The sequence below is a fragment of the Oenanthe melanoleuca genome, chromosome 4, assembly GCF_029582105.1.
Source record: "Oenanthe melanoleuca isolate GR-GAL-2019-014 chromosome 4, OMel1.0, whole genome shotgun sequence".
Classification (NCBI taxonomy): Eukaryota; Metazoa; Chordata; class Aves; order Passeriformes; family Muscicapidae; genus Oenanthe; species Oenanthe melanoleuca.
Window position 1 is genome coordinate 59459617 of NC_079337.1, and position 19584 is coordinate 59479200.

Sequence of the window (19584 nt, forward strand, 5' to 3'; positions counted from 1 at the left end):
TAAACTGTGCTTTAATACTGTATAGTACATGGAATTTCTTGACCATTCCCTTGAATTCAGTAGAGCAGCAGTATATAAAAATCAATCTGGTTTTTGGAAAGGCAGGATCTGAGTTCTCTCCTTGCTCTGTTGACATGGGAGTTCTGTTTTGCTACTGCATGTGGTTAAAGTACATCACAGGCAGAGGATTTCAAAGAACTATATATATAAATGGCATGTTTAATTTTTAAAAGCTGCTTCAAAACCTTTAGATCTTTAAATACATCTTTTTCTCCAGGGAGCACAACATCATTTTATGATTCTGAGATAACAAATACAATCAATGCACTTGACAGCAAATCTGGAATTGACAAGTTCTGTGAGGAACTGAATCTGGATAAAGTGATTGCACTGTTGAGCCTTGTTCATCCCATCAGGATTCATCCTCCCTGCAGGAGACACCTGTTACGTGGCCCTAGTCTCTTTAGCATCAGAGAATGGTCTGCAATGTACACCATGCTACATGTAGCATCCAGAGGTGCATGAGATGAATCTTACTTCATGAGCTTCCTGGTATAAGTCTTAATTTAATGGAAATATGATTATTATAAAACCATTTTCCCATAACTGTTATGTAAATTATCAATTTTGGCCTGATAACTGGTAGAACATTCTTTCAGCATAATGAAGCAAAAGGGCTGAACAGCATGGAGTCTAGATGCCTCCTAGATAGGGTATAAAATCATACCACTGTAGAGTCTGTTTGTTAGAAAAGACAGTGAGGAATAGGATGTTTGAATGAGAAATGACAAACAGACCTAGGAAGCACATGAAGATTCAGAGGGCTTCCACCCAGAATGAGTTATGTAGCTGATCAGTAGAAAATTTTGATACTCTTAATGAGCCAAAAAGTGCTACTGAGCTGTTAAAAGCTCTGCAGGAGCTGACACAGTGTAGGTATTTCTGCTTGATTTGAAATAACAATGTTCTGCTTCCTGAACTGGTGCCTGTGAGCATTTCTACATCTAGAATTTTGTCAGATACAGAGCCAGATGCTTGTGGTGCTCTCTCATCCAGGAATGACATGTTCCCAAGTATCACCCATTCATTTTAAAAATGGGATTGCAGAGAAGAAAATCGTAGTGATGGTACCATGGTACAGAATACTTAATTACTGAAAAGGATGTCCTCCTGTAGAAGCTCATTTTTCCAAAGAGGAAAATAGAGTACTGTACTCAGGCAGTTAGGGGGCTGTCTTCTGCCTCTCTCCTAGTTCAGTAAAAGGACACTTCAAACTCTGCATATTCTGTGTGTGCCTGTGCAAGGGAGCGCAGTCCTGTCCCCTCTCATGGACAAGCAGCTCACTTTGGAATAATAGATGCTGGGGGTACATGTCCCCATTTTTACGGCTTTGGCCTGCTTGGAGAAGTTGAGCCCTCTTCACGTTGGCTTTTCTAATTTGCTCTGAACACTCCTGGCTTTCCTTGCCCAGCCCCAGCGTTGGGCAGCCGAGCGCCTCTGGCCACGGGGTGGCAATGTCTAACTTCGCATCAGTGCCTTCCCTCCTGCCAGCCTAACAACGGAGTCCACCAACTTGCAAAAGTACCCCACTTTCTCCATTACCCTTCCCATTCAGCTGAAATGTCTTAAAACAAAGCAAAAATAACCCTAACAATCCCATGACCCACTCAAATAAACCTTCCAAAAACGAATGAGCTTAAAACACTTCAAGACCTTTTACCAGGGCAAGCAAAACAGACCTTTCACCAGCCAGCCTCTATTGCAAAAGAAATAAACTCTGAGAAAGCCAAAGAGCATTTGCAGGGAGTAAAAAGAATTGAGGATAATCATTCTAAGCTACTTTGAAATGCCTTTAACTGATTCATCCACAAACAATCTAGTGAAAGTTGGCTGCTCTGAGGTACTATGCAGGTTTATTTTGTAACAGGAACACTGCTGTGGTAAAGAAGAAACCAAATAAATGAGGTTGGATGCAGGCACACGCTCAAAACTCCTCGTATTATTTTTAAGTGGTCAACTTTTGACATCTACTTGTTTTGCCAAGAGAAATGCCCCATGAATTCTTTGTATGAACCTGGTGCTACAGTAGTCTAGGCAGTGATATTTAAAATACCTAATCTAACGAACTGAGAAACTTTTTCTGAAGCTGTACCAAAGATGTTAGTGGTTAGTAGCTGCTTTCCCAGTTAATACAAATTGCCTGGCTGGTGTTCTTCTCTGCTGGAAATATTCCTCTAAAGATTTTGCTCCTAATGATTTGCTGCCTTCATTTGGCCATTTCAGGTAATAAAGGTAAGAAAAATGTTTAATTTCATGAATATCTATCCTGCTCTGGCATTTTAATCACAGGGTGGCAGGTTAAATTGTTTTAGCACTGACATACTAAATGGTTTGTATCTTTCCATGAAAAAGCAAATTAAACACAATTACTATGACTTACAATATTATGAAACTTGTATGCCATTTAGATGCTGAATTACTCTAGAGAGTTATGTGCTGGGAAACTCTCAAAAATTGTCAGCAGGTGTTTTTCCTGATGTAGCAGATGTACAAAATCTGCTCAAAGTAGCTTTACTTTGCCAAGTCAACAGAAGGGAATTTCACCATTGCATGGAAAATATCTAATTTTCTCGAAGTTGGAATGAGCATAATAAATGGAACATTTTTGCTTTTCTTAAAACAACACTGGCTCTCTCTGAATCTTTCCTGAAGTATATTTAACACTGTGGGCTGGTATTAGATACCTGTATTCTATCAGTAAGGTTATACACTGAGGGAGAGAGAAACTCCTTAAGATCCAATGCATTCCCAAGCTGGGGAAAGACTTTACAAAGAATCATGGATCACTATCTTTCTGTTTGTATTTTGATTAAGATGAAGACACATTTTTTTTTGTGCCTGCCTTTGCTGATATATGCCATGGGTGCATGTTTGAGATACAACACAGATGCTTCTTTCTCTCCCTCAAGAAGAAGATTTAAACCAGTGTCAGTACAACAGTGTGTTTTTTTGTAATTTAAAAAGCAGGAGAGCAAGAGTGTTATGGCTATTAGGAGGTGCAAGTGAACACCTAAGAAGTGACTGAAACTGGACATGAACCCTAATATTGGCTCCTTTTCTGGAGTTCTGGTACACTATGCCCTTTGGTCATGAATGGGTGGGGGAGGATGTCTTTAAGATAACTGGGGGCTTAGATCTAATACACCAACCCCCCAAGTTGTTTTCTGCACTTTTCTAGAATTTCTCTTTAGCAATTCTTATCCATGTAACAACATACAAAACCTTCCAAATCCAGATATGCTTTTCATCAGTGGCCATGCAGCAAAGCATCTGTGTTTCCTTGAAATACAAGTGTAAATTAATCACTTTTAGTCTGCATTCCTTTAAAACATACCTTCAGCCTTGAACAATCTATTGTTTATTGAGGCAATTTTACTCCCAATTCACAGAATCACAGGGTTGGTAGGATTGGAAGGGAGCTCTGGAGATCATCCAGTCCAGCCCTCTGCCAAGACAGGGTGACCCAGTGCAGGTTACGCAGGAACACGTTTTGGTTTGGAATGTCTCCAGAGAGGGAGACTCCATGACCTCCCTGGGCAGCTGTGCCAGTGCTCTGCCTCCCTCAGTGTCAAGAAGTTCTTCCTCATGCTGAGGAGGAACTTCTTGTGTTGTATTTTATGTCCATTGTGGCTTGTCCTGTCACTGGGCACCACTGAAAAGAGTCTGGAATCTGCTTTTGAGATATTTGTGTGCAGTGATCAGTTCTCTTCTCAGTCTTCTCTTCTTAATTTAGACTTAAATTTCTGATCATAAAAGTAAAATGTGGTCGGGATTTGTCTTATGTTTTCAGAGTTGATATTCACATAATAGCAGAATGGGTGAGGTTGGACGTGGGGCATCTGGCCCAACCTCCCTGCACAAGCAGAGTCAAGTGACAATACATTGCACAGGATTGTGTCCAGACAGTTCTTGAGTATCTCCAGCAAGGGAGACTCCACATCCTCTTTGAGCAACCTATTCCAGTGTTCTGAAACCTGTACAGTAAAGGAGTTTTTCCTCATATTTAGGTGGAACTTCCTGTAAAATTAGTACTAACCATACAGAAAGACCCAAATTGTTGAGACACAGGGTAGTGAAATAAATACATCCACACTATCCATAAAGCTATTCCCTAGAAACTATTTCTTTTGGCTTTTTAATTCTTGGCATAAATCTGTAGCTATTTCCTTGGTAGATTAAAGTGATATGCACTGCAAATTCCTTTAAATCTTGAATTTTTGTCTCATATTGTTCAAGACTTATGTTGTATAAAGACATGGTTAAAATCATGCATTCTAATACTGATGAATTGAACTCAAGAGAAAACACTTGTAAATTGCTTACTAAGTGATCTTCAAACTGTTTTTCTTTTATGCTCTGCTGTAGGTCTGTCAATTATACACTATATAAAAGTTATTTTTTCTGTTCTTTCTGCATACCAGAGATAACAGCAGTCCGACATGCAAACATACAGCTGAGTAAATAAACCGTTCAGCATGAAATGATGATAATTAGATGATTATTCTTATTTTTTTATTATCCAAGATATCCCATTTATTTTAACTTATTGGTAACTTCAGGTTTTTTAAAAGCTTGAAATACTTGCAGCTACGGGAAATTTCAAGAAAATTGAGGTATATGTCAAAAAGTATCTTAGTCTAAAACTCTGTCCTTTACTAATGAGTTGTAATGAATGTCTTTGTTTCTGACATATTTTTTCTCTTGCATTGGAATTTTTATGTAGAATCACTTTGCTGTTACATTCTGCTTACCTTTTGATCAATGTATAAAGTTGCATCTGTGACTTTCTGGGTCATTAAAAAGATGGCACACTTTTTTACTAGATCAGAGAAAAGTTGTCCTTATTGCATCTTTTGACAATTATGTTTGCTCTATTGCTTTCCTTTTTTAGACATCATTTTTACTTTTATGTCTGCTAGGCTTTTCAGCACTCTTGCTGGTTCCTGGGTGTCTGCCACATACCAGTTAATGCTGGAAAATAATCAATCCTATTTCTAAGAATGAGTCTAGAGAAAAGTGTACTAATTGGTCAATGTTTATTTTAGACCAAGCAAAGTCTGGTTACCTGTTCACTATTAAGCTTTAGTTACCAGGAACAATGATTTGCCAGGAAAGCAGAGGTTTCTTTAACAGTGTGCTTTCTCCTATCAAAAATTATTCCTGTCATAAACTTTTAAAGCATTTTAACTCGTGTGGGGAAGATGTTTTGAAGCATGCTACCAAAATTCTATGCCTACTGAGCAAGCTTCATCTACTTGCATTTTGCAGGGGTGAGCAGGCTCTGCCATGTGCACACTCTGTGCCCTGAAAAGGCTTCCAAGAGAAAGTAAGAGAAAAGTGTGAGAAGTATGAACAAGACTTATCTTCTACTTAAAGTGAGGAAAAATGCCACGGGAAGTACATTTGAAGATACTGCTACATAATGTCCAGTCTCCCATACTCACAGCAGTTACACAGATTCAGGGTTCTTTGCTGGTTTTTGTTAGACACATTCTTTCTAATTGGCAAGGGGTAAAATTTAAAAGCAGTGCATTGAGCACATTTCTCTATGGTTTTGTTCTTTGTTAATAACTGCAGTTTTGCAAGCTGTTTTTTTTAGTGCTCATCAATTTTCCTTTAAAATCTACACCTGGATTGCCCAAATGTATTTGTTGATCTTTTCTGAATTGTGTTCTATTTTAAAATTATTTTTTATGAACGAATCCTATATTAAATATGCTAGATATGGTCTATAGCAAGTTAAATCTAATATAAACTTTGAGTATTTAAAAATATTTATATTGCTGCCTTTGGACCTCTGTGTTCACAAGTTAAGGTTTTATTTTACTCAGTTGCTGAGACATGGAATTCTGATTTGGACAATAAGCCACATTCTCAGTTCACATAAATCAGCCAAGCTCCATTAAATTAAAGCCCTAGATCTGGGTCAAATTAAGAATTTGAGATTGGCTAAAGGTCTATATGTAGCCAAACATTCCCTTGCCATGGGAGATAAAAGCTGAATGCTGAGGTCCTGCAGAAGGGCTCAAGTTGAATGGAATCATGGAAACAGTGAATGTGAGCTGAGGCTGAAGCTTCCTCCCATCTGGGAGCAGCTCTGGAGTGTGTTTTCCCGTGTGAGAGTCTGGAGAAGTGGGTTACGTGGGCAGGGATGAATGGGAGAGATTTCCTCATCGTTGTGTTTGCACTAAACCATGAGGAGCACTTCTCCACAGGATGTAAAAGTTTTGGCATATTCCTACACATCCTTCTTGTTTGTCCTTTCAGTGACCTTCCCCTCTCCTTTACTGCTCTGCAAAATATTAAAGGTTCTACTGGAAAGTGGGTTGCAGAGTGGGATGTATTTTACAGGATTTGCTTTATAAGACCCATTAGAGAGGTCTGATTTTGGAAGAAGATCACAAGTGCATTCTCTAAAACCAGTCTCTCACTTTCTCTAGAGTTCAACACCTTACAGCTTTTTTATCTTCTTAAAAAAAAAAAAAAATCCAATATCCCTTAGTGGCTGATTCATATTTCTGCAATTAGAGTCTTCTCCCATTCCACAATTTCTAAGCCAAGTTATTGTCTGCTTTCTTTGTACTTCCATGAAGATAATATCTTCATGATTTTTCTAGAATATGAGTTTGACAATTTCTGCTTGGATTCTCCCTTAATTTTTCATCTTGTGCAGAAACCTTCCACAGTTAGTCTATCAGTTAGACTGCATGAGAGACTATTAATGAGAAGATAATTTTAATTCTTCATTTTATTTTCAGTACTGAGGAGTCAGGAAAATTTAAAACAGAGCCTTCAGTTTTCCTGAAATGCGGAAAAATATAAGGGAAACTGTGAATGATTTTTATTTCTCAAAAGTTGTATCAACCCATATTTTCACCCATCCTTTCATAATTTCAGAAATTGCAACTTAAAGCTGAAACACCTTAATAAAAATGTTTTGATTAGGCAAGCACATGTATTTTCCATATGACTCAGGTAATATAAAATACTCTGGAAAGATCCAACTAAATATGCATCTAGGTTTTAATTTAAGTACCAGTGCATATGGGATATTCTCCTCTATGGTCAAAGTAGTTTGGAGAATTCCAGCATAGCAGAATCAGTCTCATGAGATTTGTAGATCCTCTTTTTTAGCATTTTTTTTAAATCTAATACAGTGTTACTACACTGCTTTTAATGATTTTACCCTGCAAGAAACCCAACCATAATCTCTAGAATAAATTATGCAACCAGTTCTTTCAGAGAACAACAACAGAGAAATTAAATCTGTGCACTGAACAAGGACAGGACTGCAATGAATTGTTAATATATTCATTGCATCTTCAAAAGTGCTTTTTTTTGGTCATTGCATTGATTAGTTGTGCCATAGTAACTAAAGATAAAGCCATTAAACTCCCTTCTGAGCTACCAGTAACACAGCTTAAGCAAAGAGTCTCAAATTAGTTACTGAAGATCTGCATGCCAATAAGATTCAACAATTCCTTAGCTACATTCCCATAGGAAGTCCTTGGTAAAAATTAAATGCATCAAAAAAAATAATAAATATACATGAAAAAGTACCAAAAGAATTGTGAAAAGATGGAAGACTGCAGAATTAAAATTTTGTATAATATGCCTATTTTACATTTCTTAGGTACCTTTATTACTTTACTGCAGATCAGAAATTCTTTAGGTTACAGTTTTTTGCAAAGATACAATTCATGTTAAGATTTTAGCCCTATTTTTATTTTGCTTAAGTTGCCTGAAGAATTAATTTTGATACAATACAAGGAGGATTGGAACACTATGGAAGATACATGAAACAGAGATAATTACTTGTTAGACCTCATAAAGTACCACAGTTACAACCTTTGAGTTCCCCAGATCCTTAGGTTCAGTGAACTGAGTGTGAATGTCTCAGATATGTTCACAGTCTTGGCAAATATCTGAATTCAGGCATAAGGAAGAAGAATCTGTTAATTTTTACTATGGTGTTTGTTTCTGTGTCCTGTATTACAGGGTATGGTAGAATATCAATGCTTGAAATAATTCATATCTTGAGGCAATACTTCTGAGAAATGGTGGAAAACAAAATGGGTTAAATTCATCCAACTTTAGAGAATATTTGAAACCAACCTGAAGCTATTTTCTTTCTTTCAAATTCTCAGTCTCCTAAGGGCAGGTGTAGCTCTTTGCTGGGTGGAGTTAAGTATAATTTTTCATTTGGTTTGTACTCCTTTGCACATTAAAATCATGTTCATTCTTTAAATTCATCTTTCATGAATGAAAACAAATTAACAAAATCTCTGGAATAAAGCACCATGCAAATAAATTTTCATTATTGCAGAGGCTTAAATCATGACTCAGAAGTAGGTTTATGTATTTATAATTGGACTTATTAAAAGCAAAGATCTTGTAACAAATTTATTTCACACATCTTTTTCCAAAGAACATATATATTTGGTTTAATCCTAAGACCCTACTCTTGGATGGAATTCTTTGTTATTAAGGAGAGTCCAGCAGAAAAGCACAAAGTCTCTGCAGCTTAGATTTGAGAACAAATTTGCAATTCTTGGATTGCCATTATCCTCATACTTTGAGAAACCTGTAGCAGCCAAGGATCTCAGAAGTGGGATTTAATAAAACAAAGGCATAATATGTGCCACTGGCATAAAATTGGCAGTAGCAAGTACCCAAGATGATGGTAAAGTGTCTTTGAGATCACATGTCAGAGTTTTCCCAGGATAAGTTCTTAATGGGACAGTGGATGGAGGTGAAGTAAAAAATGACAAATTTTGTTCAACAGTGTCACTTCATACATACTCTTGTACATGATGTAAATATGTGATTTATAAAGAATTTGAAAACAAGCAGCTGGGACTTCATACTATCAAAATGGAAAGGATTTCAAGCATCACGAAATCTGGATGTATATAATTTGCCTTTAATGGCAAACTGGAAGGGGCTAAATGCAATACTGAGAGCAGAATCAGAATTTAGATCTCTTTGAGAAAGGAAACTTGTGTTAAGGACCTGTGTTAAGGAAAATAGATGTGGAATGGGGAATAGCTAATTGGGTAACAGAAGTGGATGGGGGATTGTGATGGGTGACAAGTCAGACATTAATAAACATTCTGGCTCTAGTACAAAAATGGCAAACTTCAAATCAGTAGAAGTGTCATGGACAAAAGAGATAAATTTATTCCCTGTCCAGTGAGATCTTGGGACTGTATCCAGTTTAGGCACAATTCAGCACAAGAAACATGTTGACAAATTAGAGTACAACGAGGAGCAATAAAACTGATAAGAAGTTTAGAAAATATGAACTTTGTGGAAGGAGCAATGTTTGTTTAGTCTACAACAGACTGAGAGCAGATGTAACAGGCTTGACAATGTAAAAGCCTTTTACAAAGAGGATGGCTCCTCTCATCTGCAGGGGAAAGGAAAACAATTTATACTGTATATTTTCATAATAGAAGGAGTACTTCATTAAAATACCAAGATCTATCACAAACTGATGGTCTTGTTCATTGAACTTGTTAAAAACAAATTAGATAAATATTTTTTTAATATTTGGTGTCCTGGCTGTAGGTATTTCTGCCTCAGGGCACCAGGGTTGCACTAGGATCTCTAGGGATCCTTCTGATCCTTTGCATTTGCATGCATTCAGGATTTAATTTGACAAAAAGGAACAGCTTTAGCTGGAGGGATCAAAAGCCTTCCATCTGTAAACGTCCCAGACTATAGTGAACAAAAGCCAAACATGGTGATTCAGACTCTTTCATGTCTAGTTGTCCAACCACTAACTAAAAAGGCATTATTTCACTTGGTTGTGCCCTGTAGGAATAAACCATGATTACATCACTACAGCAAGAGATAGTGGAACCTGTTTTCTTTCAGGTTTTTTAGGCCATAGCCATATCTTTAGCACTGTCAGTCCTAATGTGCTTGTGACCAGTGACAAAGCTGTAAGTGTCATGGGATTTAATCAGTTTGAAGAGTTCAGGAGAGATTTTGAATGGTGGTTATACCAAAACACCAGATAGATGCTTAGTAAGGAATGATGTTTTCCTACAGTGACTGAATGGGCTTTGGTAAACCCAAGCTAAACAATAAAAAGTCTTTTTGGAAGATTTAACTTTTCCATTGTATTATTCTTGTGCTCAGACAAGCTTAGTGCTTGTGAATGAATATGACAGCAAAAGAGACAGACATCATTTCTTTATCTGTACAGGCACAGCACAGGCACAGTATGAAATACATGATGCTAAAAGGCTTTCTCAGTTTATGGGAGGATAGTTTAGTCTCCAGGCTGATGTAGAAACAATTACTTACCAAGTCTGATGATTCTGCTACGGGTGCCTGTCCACTGGGAAAAGAGACTGGGAGAGGAGTGCAGGCCAATGAACAGCTGTCACTAACAACTTGGACTATAAACCCAGAATTTAGAACAGAAATGTTACATCAATTGCCTGTTACTGGTCTGTTCAGAAATTCATTTCCACTACTAAAACATTTTTATAGGCAGAATTGTTTTATATGCAGATTTTTATTTCAGCTGAATGTAAGACTCCCTAATAGTAACTGAAAAACGAAGCTACTTGCAAAATTTTACAATTTTTATCAGGAAGAATCAGATGTAATAGTGGGTGAAGCATGACACAATATTTTCCAGTAATTTTTCTTGTTATTTGTTTCTTCTGGCTTATGTCGCTTTTCTGTCCACTGCCCTCAATGAAAATACTTTGAAGAACTATTGTGTGATCAAGACAGATGAATGGTCAGATATTCAGCACCTGACACCAAAGGTCCAGAACAAACTCATGCTTGTCAGCTGCTCAAAGCAATCTGAAACCCCTAGACACTTAAAATTTTGGCCATTGGATTCTCTTGACTGATGTTCTTCCTGTCATATAACCTTAGTTTCTATATCATGAATAGTTCAAACCTCAAATTTAAGTCTCATCAGAATCTGTTAACAAGATATTCCTTTGCAATTTTGATTGACAGCTCAATCCAGAAAGCAGTTTCAAAGTTCCTTAACAAATCAGTCTTTTAAAAAGAGTAACAGCAACAGGTTGCCCTCCCTAATCATCAGGCACTATTAATTTTAGGGAAGGGGTAATACAAAATGAAGGAAGTTGTAACACAATGTTTCAAACAGGTCAATAAGACTGTAAAATCACACAGGGCTTCTCTGGCTTTGTGGTTTCCCACAACCTGATGGATACAATTAATGAAAATCTTAGTATTTATCTGAAGGCCCCAGATAATCATATGTGGGCTTTGCAGTTCCAAAAGTAGGTCCTTATTGGAATAAAGGTTTTCTACTGGAAGAGGAAGTCCCACCTGTAAAACAGTGAGGTCATTTCCATATACCTGCTTTTGCTGGGTCTTAGCTGTGTGTGAAGTAAAAGATCCCAGTGTTGGAAACTTCTATTACACATCCAATTGACTTGTTGACTGCCCTATTTTGGCCTTCCAGCTTTGGGCACTTTGGTTAAAATTTGAGGAAAACTCAAGCAAGTACCCTGAAGACTAAAAGACAGCTGCTTTTCCAATGACTACAGTATTTCTCCAGCAATACTGCAAAAGTTACAAAGGTGCACACAACCATTCCATGGTATCAAATCATTAATATGTGCAATAAATTATTTGTATCACTCCATAACTCCAAAAATCCAGATTAATGAGAGCCTTCTCATGGTTAATTGGCAAGGTGCTACTGTGCTAATTTTGTCACCTGAGAGATTTGTTGTAATTGAGTTTGGTGTCCTATTTCAGATATAAACCAAGAAATATACCCTAGAAAGTACACCATTTTTAGCCACTCGGTTTATCACTTTCATTGCCAAGGATAATATTTTCAAAACTGAAAAACATGCAGGCTTTTTCCTCATACTTGCTGAAAAAAAATTTCCACTGCTACACAAACACAAACACACCAGTGAGCACAAATCCTCAGTGAGGTAATGGCACAGCTCAGAAGCAAGTCTGCAAGAACTGAGACTTGCTTATGTGAACAAAAAATGTTAAATTTATAGGCTGGGTGCTGACTGCTGTCTTCCACAGGTGCTAGACATAATTTAGCAATTGAATTCTTTTAAATGACAGCACACATTTTTTATTTCTATTTGCTGTTATTTACAGAATATGCCTGTAAACAGACCTTGGTCCTAATTGCTATCTTCTGATTACTCTTGCTGAACAACTTTAATTTTAATGGATAGCCATATTTGTGCTTGAGACTAGTGGACTGAAAAGACAACACTAAGGCTGTGGTTTCCAACCCTCATGTTTGCCCTTATATGCCATCAGGCAAAATGTAGCCCTGGTTCTGTTATTAAGAATAGCCAGCCCATCAGTATAAGCAGTATGGATTGGAAATTATTAAATATTTTTTTAATTAAAAATTACTTTCCTTTTGGTGAAAAAGTAAAGAATATAAAATACTGGGAAGATAAAATATTTAGTACAATTTTTAATTTTAGAAACATGCATAATTTTTCCTCTTTCTGTAGGACCAGTGACTTGGTGAGGAAAAAAGAGTGAGATCAGTAAGTTACGTTTTTCATTAAATTTCAAATTGAATATTCAATAATTCCAAATTCACCTCAAGGCAAAATGGCTATTACCATGCTATAAAGGGAGATGACTTCAAGAATATTTTGTCTGAGGGTTTCATAAAAACAGATTTCTGATGTAAATTTATCTCTTACTAATGGAAAATTTCTGTGGATTTATGAGGCATTTTGAGTTATGATTGTATTTGTCCAAGGAAAATCTCGACCTATGTCATGAGGCCTAAGGGAAAGCAAAACAAGTCCCATTTTTCTAGGAGAGAAGTAGGAGAGAACTATTAAGCTGGTTGGGAGAACAACAACTTGTGTAAATGAGTTTCTAACCTCTCACATAAACAGCTTCTGGGATCCATATCAGTATTACCCAGACTGTAACAGAGCAGACACCACAGAGATCATATCCTCAAAGCCATAAACCAAGAACCATAAATTGCTCCAAGGAGGTCTGAAAATGAATTCCTTCACACATACATCTATATACTCTCGTGTGTGTAGACAAAGTTATGTCTCTAGAAGACCATAATCCTCTTCCCCAAAATTTTATAGTCTAATAGAAAAAGTGACAGAACTAGTAAGAGTTATAAACAATAGCTAATGATAAATGTAGGCCACAGAAAAAGTGACACCATACAGAAGCTTCTAAATAATAAAAACTACATAATTAAACAAACAAATTTTAAAAACCCCAGACTGTAACAAAAAAAAAAAAAAAATCGTTGCCAGTGAGTTAAGGATAATGTAGTTCAATTTTTTTTAAATAATCTCTGCCTTTCTATGAAATCTTTAGTGATAGCACTGGAGTAAGGGATAATGGGACTAATATAAAAAAAAAATAGAAAGCATACTGAAAACCAGCTACTTGAGCTTATTTCAAGCTATGTATACAATCAAAAAATGGTAACAATTTATCTGTCTATAGCACGTCAGATAATTTCTAGGTCAAAACCAAAATGAAAGACTAGAATTCCTACTACAGCAAAATTTTCCAATATGCTCCTCTGTAGCATGGTAATTTCTTTGAATTACTATTGCATAGAATATTCTCCTATCTATGAGGGTTTCAAACTCATCATTGAAGAGGCCTGACTCATTGCCAAATGGAAGCAGTAAAAACTACAAAAAACTTGAATGAGTTCTTGAAAAAAGAAGCCTGTTGTGAACAAAGTTGTTTCATTTTCATATGGCTTCCCTTGAATAGAAGCATATTTCCACAATTAGAAGTTTTCATTAACTGCTACAGGCCTTAATGAAGCAGACAAGCTGAAGACCCTATATTATTACATTTGCTACATGGCAAAAGCATGGTTGCTAAATCTCATGTAATCTGCTTTTAACTACTTCCTGAAGGACTTCTTGAAAGAAGCAGTGAGAAAAGAAACAACAAATATTTAGAATCAAAATGTGTATCAATGGTTATCATACTGAGGGTATTCAAGATAAAGTTGGCAAAAATAATGCAAATCTTGCTTGTGTTTTGTACAGGAGAGAGATCTGAATAGTTCAAGGTCCTTAATTTCATACACATACACTGAAATAATTTTAGGTTCTTCGTTTCTGAAATGATACTTTCTTCCATCCCACAATCTGATTGGTATCATCAGTTTGGTGCTGGTGAAGGGGAATGGAATTGATGACACAGAAGGATCCTTGCCCAACCCCAATGAGTCTATGTAAACAATTTTTAGCTAACACAGATTTTTCTGCCTCTCTGCAAATCCTTGCTATGCAGGTTATGTTACTTTCTAAAGGAAAGGGATACTCCTTACATTTTAAAAAACACAATCCTTTGAATGCAAATAAAATGACTAATGCTTCTTAAGCTCACAGTGGTTCCATGCAGTAACTTAAATGAGAGGCTGTTAGTTCATCTATGACTGAAAACCAAAACCAGGAGAATTAGCTTGTTAGAGTTCTCACAACACATAGCTATGAGTTATGATCATATTGGGGAATATATTTCTTTTTCAGTTGCCTTCTTTTAAGCTTCTCTTTCAGCTGTTTCATTATATTGGGATTTTAGAAAATGATTGCATCTAATCTCTTTCTAAAAAGTCTTACTGAGAAAGAGGGAAGGAGCAGATGTTATTTTCAAATGGGAATATCTAGCTAAAAAGATGAAACACAAGTTTGCTAGCAACAGTCCTTAAACCCCACGTTCTCTTTGCTCTCTAAGGGAAACCAAATTTGAAAAACAACAGGAAAAAGAGATATTGGTCTCCTTCTAAAAGCATATTCTTTGAGTCTTTGCATGAATTTAGGATAAATGAATTAATATAAGATGCCTGCTGGTCACTGCTCTCTGTGTGTACATGAAATGCCTAGTGAAACACACTTATCAGAAGAATTTGGCATAAAGATACCGACAGTGTGGATGGTCATGGGCTTTACTGGAGAGCAGGTAACTTGATACCCAGCTTGAGCAGGACAGGACAACTGTATGCAGGCCAAGAAGCAAAGCTTTAGATGTGTAAGGAAGTTTTAACAGGAAAATTATACGTATTGCATGTCAGCTCATAAATGCACTGTTTTTTATTGTAAAGAGCTTCTGCTCTGAGAGTTCTGGCAGCTTTGAGTCCCTCTTCTGTTGATGTTGGAGTCAGCAGGAACACCTCCACTGCTGTGGATATCCTGGATTGTCCAGCATGATTTAGGAATGCTCTAGACCCCAGTCCAACCTCTTTGAATCTGATAAGCAGTGTGGATGCTCAGTGCCTGGCAGGAATTCTTGAAAATGTTCATCAGCACCCATCACAACAAGATCTTCGCACTGTAAAGCGTTTCTCCACTCTGACTGCTGTGGTGACTGCCCAGCCTCAACCCCCAGCTGCCAATCTGCAATTGCCAGATCTGCTTTGCCTTTACTCTGTAGTCTCTACTGAGACTACAAAGTACCTTCCCACTGCAGAGCTCTGGAGCTCGCTAACTGAACCAAACTGCTTCAGCAGTATTATAAAATCTGGGTCTTGGAAACATATCTAGTATCAACTTCACCAGTTTTATCAGGGATGTAGATATCTATCTACAGGACCAAGAAAAAAACCAGCCATTCGATGAGCATAAGTTTTTATTGTGACCAGCCTCGCTTTTATTTGAAATGAAAAAATGCAGTCTGGATAGTGTCATTTTGGAGGGCTATTCAGTCTCCCAAGCTGTTACCTTTACTATATATAGCTTATCTGATTCCCATCTGAACCAAGGGAAAAATTGATAGTGTCTTCTGAAAGATGAACTAAATACTTTTCAAACTCTCAAATGAAACAAGACACAATGCATGTGATCCCTCTGCCCTAACTTCAAGGTTTGAATTCAACAAAGTATCAGTGCAGACTGTGATTTTCAGCACTTTAATATATTCAAGACGTTTGCAAGGCTGCCAGGAAAAATGGGGTATATGAGAGAGCTATGCTCTTCTGCAGTGCCAGTGCCCTTTTGCAGGCCAGATAGAATGCAGCTGAGATGGCAGCAGATCCATGTATGTGCAACTGGATTGAGCCATAAGTAGTTGCAAAGGACATGTCTAAATGTAACTCAAATATCCAGGCTAACCTAAATATCAATGGAGTTAATGTGTCAGTAAAATACATTGAATTATTTCTCTAACCTGAAAGTAGACACCCATATTTGATGGAATTAATTGCACCTTGAATTCAATGCATGATATTCATGAAATGAACTAAATTTTCTGCTTGTCTTGAACTAAAGATTCTACTGTTCTATAACTCAAAGTCTGTAACAATAAAAAGTTAAATAGCCTCTTTATTGTGTTTGATAACCAACACTGAGTTGAAATTTTCATTTTTCTGCCAGGTTGATCCATAAGGGTTTACTCTCCCCAGAGAACTGGAATGGCTCTCCAAATCATATAATTTTCTATATCTCCTGCAAATTGTGTAAAACTGTTTCATTGTAACCATAGACTTCTGTATCTAAGAGGGACCATTCAAACTGAAGAGATGGACTTTCTAACATAACATCTAAGTTCCCCATACATTTTTTACCTTTTCACTAGCTAACTCAGTTTGATCTCTCTAGTTGTGTCTTGAAAGCTTTATTTGTATTCTGGAAGTTTGTGTATTGTGGAAATTTCAGCCTGCCTGCATAGTAAAGAGCCTACTTATCAGATTTAAAGGTTTCTGAAATTGTGAGGTGCTTTCAACTCAGACACTACACAAACTTAGGTTATCATCTCTCCATATTTTGTAGAGCAATGCAGGCTCAGAGTGGCTAAAATCTGGATGGCAGCTGTGATCTCAAAGGACTGCTGGATGCTGCAGTGAAAGGGTGGAAGTGATTCAGAAGGCAGTGTTCCTCCAAGTGACCATTGTGCTTCAAAGAGGCAGTATTATAAAATACTGTACTGCTGAAAAAGATAAACCTGACTCTTGGTGGCCTGTGGTAAAGATCTTATTGAACACTTCACAAAGGAAAAGTCACTGACCTCAGTGTCCTGTATGGGTTATATTACACTAGTAAAACCAAGTCCAGAACATTTTGGGTCTAGTTTTGCATTCTTCACTCAGTGTTTGGTGCCAGTATTTCTCCTGATGTGCTCTGGATTCAAACAAGCTCTACAAACCAAAAGCTGTGTTGGACTTAGCCCCAAGTTCAGCTCCCTTCTAAATCTGCTGTCAGCTGTGCATTGGGAAATTCACCCACAGCAGATGGGCTTTTGTTCTGGCTTGGTTTTGATGCTGTCAGGTGAGTGGGAGTAATTTGAACTCCAAAGACTGTAGTGGAAATCAAAAAACTAACCAAAATCCCAAGTGATCCTGTTTGTGAGCAGATGTTTTTAGACCGTGGCCATCGAAAAGACTGTAGAAGAAAACATTAACTACAAAAGAAAAACAGATTGTTGGCACTTTGTGCATGTTAAGAAAAGAGAGTTACAAAAATGGGGAAAAACATTTTGGTGTTGCTAAATCATACTTATTTACTAAATATTGATACCACATGACTTCCCATTTGTTAATAAAAGCAATAGGATAAATGCTTTCATCTAAAAGGTTTTTTTGAAACATATTAAAAGGTAGGGAACACTTAACAGGAGAAAAACAATAGGAAGGGCAGATTGGTTTATATAAGAATTAAGTGTGATATGTAGGGACAACTTCATCACAATTCACTGGGTTTGTTATACCCTGTGGATACAACAGACAGACTTGACTGCATTTCCAATCCAAATATGGGTTGGAAGGAGAATGCATTGAGAGAAGCTCTTGGGGAAAAGATTGGGGAAATCTTGGGGAAGGGAACTCGACCACTTGATAAAATATGTAGTTCATGTGAGTGAAGTTCATCACATTCAAATCAGATGTCTGGTGTAAGAGTCACCGCTTTAAATGCGGGGGGTGAATGAGGCAGGGGATGACTGGAAGAAACGAGGAGAGAGAAGCCAGATGAGAGACAAAGGTAACATTAAACAAAGTAGTTCTGATGAGACAACCTCTCAAGAACTTGTTGCTATTGACAAGTTAGATGGAGAGCAAGGAGGAGGTCCTCTCACCCTCTGGGTGAGAATGGCACCCAGTTCTTTTCCTTGTTTTCAGGATGAGTTCTCCAATCTTTATACAGCTATATAAAATATGATGAAATTTTAGTCTCCTTCAGATCTTCTAAAGAGAAGGTGTAGGCCAATGCACAGTCAGGGATTACACCCAGATGCCTCAGTGAGAAGTTATTTCAGTCCTGGGTTTGTTTCACTGCAGTGACTCTCACCTGGCAATGTCACACTTGGCCTGTTTCAGGGATTTTCACCCACTTGGTTGTGAGGAATTCCATTCCCTCTCCATTGCTTATGTCTTTGTAGCACTGTGTAACACCAATCACCTCATCTACTGGCTTGGAAAGCTCAAGCTCATTCTAATCCTACTAAGGGTGCAGTGCCTTCTTCCTTCCCTAAGGATAGCAAGAAGGGCTTGGGAGAGTGGGACTGGAACCTGGAGGCTCTTTGACCTGACTGAATGGACAAAAGTACATTCCATTTGGGACCTGAGTGGTTCACTGCTGCTGTTCCTGAACACCAAGAAACTGGTAGAACCATAAAAGAACTGCCCTTGCAACTCAACCTGCCAAAAATGTCCAATGTTAAAAGATTTGTCGGCGGAAAAGGTTCATGAGTTTGTGCACCAATAGAGAGGGAATTTTTGAATCCCTGTTCTCCCTTGCAACAACAAACATCACATTACTTGTTAATTTTCAATTTTGATCTCAACTGCAAATACTGATATATTTATTTTGTTCTCTTCCATATGTAGTCACTGCTCTTTCCTAACAACTCTGAAATGCAGCTGCTCCATGACAAGTAAAGGATGAGGAAACAGGCATGCATGACTCCTTGACTAGTAAAATTTTCCAAAGACTGAGCCAGGAGCACAGAGAAGTCCTGGGGATAGCAGTAAATATACATTCCCTTGGGTTCTCTGGAGTGGAGAGAAGACAAGCATCTCTTCTTTTTTCCTCCCTCACGTAAAAAAAAAAACCCTTAAAACACTCACGTTTTATGCTACAATTTCTCTGTAGCAATATGATTCCGTAATTTCATTATGCAAATTCCTCTAATTTAGAGTGCCTATTATTTATTCTTCTTTTACCCAGTCATCGCCAAAAAAAGCCATGATGGTTTTAACTTATTTGGATCAAGCACACTGATAAAAGAATTTGTGAGAATACTGATTAAACCCATTATATTTTTCAGCATGAAACATTGTGGGAGGTTTCCTATACAAGGCAGCTCTTGGCCCCAAGTGGAAGATGAGTGTGAAGCAGACGTGAAAGTACAGCCCCCATCTGTCTTTCAGTGGGGCTTTGATAAGGACACACAGAATTTCAATAGGCCTCCATGTGGAGGGGTGGCAAGCAGAAAGCCTTGTCGTGAGCACTGGTGAGTTTTCACAGATAGTCATCCGTGGAGACAAACCAGAGAAAAGTGATTAATGAGCTGGAATAACACAATCTTGAGGAGTAC